We start from the raw sequence: 6,937 nt of genomic DNA, 5'->3' as shown, positions 1-6,937 counted from the left end.
AATTGTTGAGTCTAAGTTGGGTAGTTTAGGTAGTCCTCTAACTAAGCTATTTAGTTTGGTGAGATTTCTAAAGTGAGTGTGAGGCAATCTTCTATGTCATAACTAGGTTTTCTCCTTTTGTGTCAAGTGACACTTATGTGAGGATGAGGAGCTGGTTAGGTTGATTGCATGATATTGTCCCTTCTAAACTCTTTAAGTCTTATGTTAGGGTTGCTTGTATGCTTGATCAAGCATTCAGAGGTTAATAACTTAATCTTATAATCAGAATCACACAATTAACTAATGCTAAGTAAGTTAAATTTAAAATCATCAACAGTAATACCTTTTTAATAACAAAATCATATTCAAATTCAATATTACCTATCTCAATTACCTTAAGTTTGTCATTCTTTCCAAAGGCAACAGTTCCTAAACTCTTATATTTTAGTTAAGTGACTTTGATGTAATCCCTAGTCATGTGTCTGGAATAACTACTATCTAATATCCACTTGGAATCCTAAAAAAAGGAGTCATTATTAATTTTAAATCATGATTAAGCTTAAATTAAGTTTAATTAAAGTTGTTACTTGAATTTCATCTATTTGGTTCAATTTTAATTTATGTTATCAATTTTAATTTGATTTTAATTTACGTTAATTTAATTTTTTATTTAATTTGAATGTTAATTTGAATTTAGATTTAGTTTAGTTTTTATTTAATTTAAATTTAAGTTATTAATTTTAAGTTTGATTTTAATGTAATTTTACTTTCCTTAATTATCTCACCTAGTCTAATTATTCAACCAAGGTATCCTATAGTTTTGTGAGATGAGTTGAATTTTTTTTGTTTGAAGATAGTTTGACTTTGTGTTAGATTTAGATTTAGCTGTCAGTCAATTAAATATATATTTCAAAAATTAACTTCCAGGCTGTGGCGAGGCATAAGGGTCTTCTTGGGTATTAGAACAATGACCACTTTTAGATAAAGTCTTTTTAAGAAATTGGGCATTTAATTTTCCTATTGATAAATCTTGGTCTAACTAGTTTAGAATTTGGCAAGGTAGTTTCGATTAGTTTCACTTAGCTAAGTAGACCAAGAAAGGTACACCTTACCCTACTTGACTCCCTAAACTAAGCTTCCCTAACGTATTATCATCTCGCCCCATCCTAGTACTAGGTTAGACAAAAGTCAAGTTATTCTTTTAAATCTAGTCCTAATTACCCAATCAGGTAAACTATGTTCTTAAGGTGATAACTAATTTCGAATCTCCTCCTAAATTATTGAACTCGGATTTTATCTTAAATTTAGGTTTATGTTGATTTGTCTTGTAATTGTAGTATACTTGATTATATCTTTTTTCATATATTTTAGGTTTTTGCTTTGATTTAGGTTTGTAGCCCACGGTTAGATTTGATTTAGTTGAGTTGAATTGATGACTTGGGTTTAGATTTGGATTATTTGATTTATTTAAGAAATTATCTTGTTTTGTTTTTATATAATGTATTTCATTTTTAGGTATATAAAATTGATTTGGTCCTATTTGCTGGGTTAGACAAGCTTTTGGAACCCAAACTTTAGTTTATTTTTTTATTTTGACTTATTAATGAGATAAATATTTTATTTGTTGAGCTGGACTTGTATCCGAGTTTGGATTTATTGTACACAGCTCGTTGGGATCCAAGTATCATATCTAGGTACTTGGATTTTGTTATGAAATTTTCTAAAAGTTCTCTATGTTTTACAACTTCACTTTTCAATTTAGAATTTTCTTCCTCAACTTTTATAGCTTGAGTCGAGCTTCCAGATTGATTTTGTTCAGTTGTTGGGTTTGTTTCAAGTTGTTCCTTACGGTCTTGATTTTCCTCAAGGAGTATTTTGATTTTATTTTTAGATTTAATTAAATTTTTATTTAGACATGCAATAATTTTAAAAAACTTTTCAGTTAAAACAATTTGTGGCTCATTAGGACCTCAGAAACGAGTACGGACTCGTGACTTGATTCGTATTCGGACTCGTCTTCTTGATCTGAATCGCTTTCTAAATTAGTTCAGGTTTCCATGAGCGTAAGATAACTTACTTGCTTTCGATCTTCAGTGTCCGATTCTTCAGAGGATGAGTCATCCCAGGTGGCTTGGAGTGCCTTCTTCTTCTTTGTCTTCTTCGATTTGTCTTCCTTTCGATTCGGACATTCATGTTTGAAATGCCCCTTCTTGTTGCATCTGAAACATGTGATTTTCACCTTTGACTCGTTGGATGTTGATTTCATCACCTTTTGCAGGTCCTTCTTTGTGAAATTGTTCTTTCTTCTAGTGAACATGTTTCTGACCATGTTCACTTGTTGTTGTTCTTCATCTATTTCTGAGTCAGATTCATCTTTTGACTCAGGTTTGACTTGAGTTCTAGTCTTTGTTTCCTTTGATGGACCTACAAGAAAAGTCACACCTTTCTTGACCTGTTTTGAGTTAGTCTGTTCGTGGAGCTCAAGTTCACAAAATAATTTATCTAATTTTAATTTGTTTAAATTCCTTGAAACTTTGTAGGCATCTACTATAGATGTCCATAGTGTATTTCAAGAAAAAGAGTTCAAAGCATACCTTATTACATCCCTGTTCTCCAGTTGGTGGCGGATTAAGTGGAGCCCATTCAGAATGTCCTTGATTCTCGCATGTAGCTGAGTTATTGTCTCTCCATCCTGCATTTTAATATTAAACAAATTATTTAATAGGAAATCACGCTTTGTTACCTTTGCATCACTTGTGCCTTCGTGCAGCTTTATCAGTTTATCCCAGAGCTCCTTGGTGTTCTAGAATGGTCCGACCAGGTTGAGTTCTTCTTTAGTCAAACCACACTGAAGTGTATTCAGTGCCTTTGAGTCGATGTAGGCCTTCTTTTATCTTCTGGATTCCATCTTTCTGGATTGAGAGGTACTTTAGTTGCTTTGTCTACCGGTGCCTTGTATCCTCGTCGAAGGGTGCATACCATTGATCGATATTCATTTTCAGGTATACCTCCATTCTTCTCTTCTAGTAGGGGAAGTTATCCCCGCTGAATAGTGTGTTGAACCACTTCGGAGCTAGAGGGGAGGGGGGGTGAATAGCTTCTCGCGCTTTGTCGATGATGATGTGCAGCAGATAAAACTCGACGCAAGGCTCCCCAATGCTAACAAGATGAATTTACTTGGTATCCACCTCAAGAAAAGATGACTAATCCAAGGATCTGGCTCTCATGCACACTCTCCACTATGAAACACTCCTTCTCAGAAATAATCCGGAGGTAGAGAAGCCTCGTACAAACTCTCAATACAGAAATACAAGAAGAACAACAAAAGAAGCTAATACAATAATAAATCTTACAAGATTTACAACATGAAACCCTAGCTTGCTTCTTCATGTTTGGAAATGCCTCTTGACCTTGGAAGTGCGGCAACACTTATCTCCAAGAAGCCTCAAGAACCGTCGGTGATGTCTACGTGAGCTCGATGAAGAAGATCAAAGTGAAAGTCATGAGAACAGTGCACGCGAACACCTTTTCTACCTATATAATAACTAGTTTTTTTAAGTGTAATTGATTGCCCTAATCAATTACCCATGCCTAATCGATTATACATGCTTCTGTTTGTGCGAGAAGGGCATGTAAGCGATTAAATCTTCCTACTTAATCACTTACCAACCATTCTATGTCTTTGTGAAAACCAGCTTAAGCAATCACTCTAATCGTTTAAGAAAGTTGTAATCAATTATCTTAATTAATTACAGTCCTTTCTGTTTCTTGCGACAAACACTTTAATCGATTGCCATAATCGATTAAGAATGTCATAATCAATTACCCTAATCGATTATGTGTAATGTCCTAAACTAATTGTTCTAATTAAAAGTAATTATTTAACTAGTTCGGGTATAATTAAAATGGAGTTTAATTTAAGTGGCTAGCTTTAATTATGTTTAATCAAATAGGTTATAGTATATCCGAACTTAAATAAATTGCATGACCTAAATATGCATAAAAGTTATTAACAAAAAAGCGCGCGGGAGGGGGGGGGGGGGGGACTTGGTGATGTAAATTATAACCTTTGTATGGCTTGGAGGAGTATAAAATAAATACATAAGGTTATTAGATACCAAAAATATGGATAAAGGTGTAAATAATTAAAATCTAACCTAATTAGATTATTTTAAGGAAAAAAATAAATATGTTTTCATGGATGATTTATCAGGAATTAAGTTAATATGAATTTATGAAGTTTACTGAAATTTTTATGAATTTTTAGAGAATTATTTTAAGTTTTAAAGGGTATAATTAGGTATGAGAAAGTCTATTTAGAAATACCCAATTAAGTTAGGAGTTGATTGAGCTTAGTTACACTAAGTTAGGATTTAATTAACCTAGGTATATATATATATATATATATATATATATAGATTTAATTAACCTAGGTATATATATATATATATATATATATATATATACCTAACTTCACTTCACGCGATCCGGTTTTCCCTAAAATCGTCGTCTCCCCTTCTCCTGATCTCCGCGACGCAGCGTTCCACCGCCGCGTCGCTATCCTCTCCACCTCCGCTACTCCGACGAAGCTTCCACGCTGCGTATCAAGCTCTGGTCACGCACCACATATCGCAGCCAACTTCCGCGGAGGGTAACACGATCGGATGGGGATAGCAATCAGTGCGGTAGCACTTCGCGAGGGTTCCGGGGGAGGCACGAGGAAGGGAACGACAAGGGAATGGCAAGTTCATTCACTATGTAATTGTGAGATCTATGAGGTATGGAATAGAAATCAAGGAGATATTGAAGTACTTATCTATGAGGTTCGTTGATTGAATGGATCACGAGTTGTTTCTATCCCGTGATGCGCTTGATTTGATTCAAGGTTTCTGGGAGATTCTTGCTGCGGTTTGTGTTTTCCTTGAGGTTCTTGCTTGGGTAAGCGATCTTCGTGATGTTCTTGCTTCGGATGTTGGTTCTAAGAGATATCCGCAAGGTTTTTGGGCTTCCGATTGAAATTGATGTTGCTTTGCTTCATGTTCTGTGCTACTGAAATGCTGTAGTTTTAGAGTTCGTTTACGAGTGGGTTGTTCTTCTTGTGAATCTTGTGATGCTCGTTTGCAAGTGAATGAGTCTGGATTTAATTTCCTCCGTATTGTGATGTATGTTGTGTTGCTGGCATTTCCGTGAGTAGATTTCTTTGTAAATCTTAGTTCGGTTCTTTTCCTCGTTGAGGTTGTTCTTGCTTCATTATGGTGTTTTGTTGCAGATCAGTAATTGAATTGTTGATTTTAGCTTTGTGTTCGGAAGTTGTGATGCTCACTTGTGTTGTTTGTGTTTTCCGGATAGTACCTTGGAGGATTAAGCTATGAAGGATAGTGCTCTGTTTAGTATTGCTTTCAAGTGATTTAGTCAGATTGCTCATGCTTTGGGCCTGGATTAGAGATACTGGGTTTTGTTTTCTGTTCCTCTATCACTTTGGAAATGCTAAATTGATTTGAAAATTTTAGATTGATGTTTGGGTGTTTTGTCTTTTGAATAGTGGTGTTTGGTGTGTTTTCTTTTGAAATGACAGTGGTTTTGTGGATGATCTATAGGAATTAGAAGGTGTAATATGAATTTGTAGTTGTTCTTCTTGTGATAATTTTTGGATTTCTTTTCTGTGGACGGGAAGCATGTTAGAGAATTGGTTGAGGTTCTTGTTATTTCAAGTGTGTGTTTCGGATTCCTGATATAATGTGGTTGGAGCTTGTATAGGATTGGTTCGGATTTCTCTAGCTACTGAGGTTTTGATGTATGCACGTTTGTCATGCTAGTTTTAACTTTTGTGGATCCAGCTTGGTACTGTGTGGCTTTGTTCTTTGATTAGTACGATTTTGTGAGGATTTTAAGTTGGAGTGATGATGTTATGCCCTCGTAGTTCCTAATGTTGGTGGAACGTGTTTTGGTTTTATTGTGGATGCACTTGCTTGGTACTCGGGTTAACCGTAGATTTTGGGCAACAGTAGTAAGATGTACTGAGTTTCCAATGCGGTTTTATTCCTTGTGAAGTTTTTGGATTTCTTCTGCTACTGTAAGTTGAGTTCTTTCCTTCGGATTCTATTCGTGGTAATGGTTCTTTAACAGGGTCTATGTTTTCCTTGCTAGATTTAGTTCTTGTGGTTTGTCCACTATTTCATTATGCATGTTCTTATTCGTTAGTATTCATATATTTAAACATGATTTTGACTGAAGAAGGGTTCTTATGAATTGTTGTGTATACAGAAAGGATGGAATGTGCTATTGATATAGGTATAGGTATATTGTAGACAGATTATGTTTTCTTATGTAGTTAATTGGATGAGTATGAGCATATGCGGTGACAATACGGGTTGGGTGACCCGGGATGAGCTCCGGGGAGGACCTTTCCAAACATGATTGATATTGTAAATTATTGTTAGCTTCGGCTATATGATTGCATGTTCTCTAGGAGGTACCTCTAGGGTCATGGGACTGTTGACTGACTCTAATAGTGGTTACCGGATATGTGACATATTCACCTAATTAGCTATATAGGGTCACTTGTGCATTGTATATCTTTCTTTACTATACTGTATTTGGATTATGTTTTCTGTTGGCTTCTAGTTGCTATTTCTGCTACTTCATGGATGTCCTTCTGTCATATTGGATTGTGCTTACTGGGTTCGTAGACTCATGATGCCTACGTTACAGGTGGGACGCCACCCAGGATATGACGGAAGGCATGTGGACGGAGTAGGCGAGGAGGCGAGATGGATGCAAGGCACTGTCCGGATATTTAGAAGTGCAGAGCTTACTTGTACTTTGAGGGAGGTTTTTTATTTGTATAGGGAGATGTTCAAGAATACATTGTTCTTATTTGTTGAGCTCATGTTTGGGATGTTGTCATTTACATTGGATAAGATAGTTTATTTTGATGGAATTGTACTGCGGTTATCTA

The 6,937-nt window shown here is 35.5% G+C and overlaps 1 long non-coding RNA gene across 2 annotated transcripts; it reads left to right on the top strand.

The window, feature by feature from the left end:
* Window positions 1-4,450: 4,450 nt before the first annotated feature.
* Window positions 4,451-6,937, top strand: LOC122001698. 2 transcript variants are annotated; one of them, XR_006117433.1, is made up of 2 exons: window positions 4,451-4,757; window positions 6,691-6,937. It is a non-coding gene; the product is annotated as an uncharacterized LOC122001698 (long non-coding RNA). The 2 variants fall into 2 exon arrangements; XR_006117434.1 differs by having other exon boundaries at window positions 4,451-4,917.

This window comes from Zingiber officinale, chromosome 7A (assembly GCF_018446385.1).
Source record: "Zingiber officinale cultivar Zhangliang chromosome 7A, Zo_v1.1, whole genome shotgun sequence".
NCBI classification, from domain to species: Eukaryota; Viridiplantae; Streptophyta; class Magnoliopsida; order Zingiberales; family Zingiberaceae; genus Zingiber; species Zingiber officinale.
Note: the sequence above shows the minus strand (reverse complement) of the source record. Positions and strands in the feature narration are given on the sequence as shown.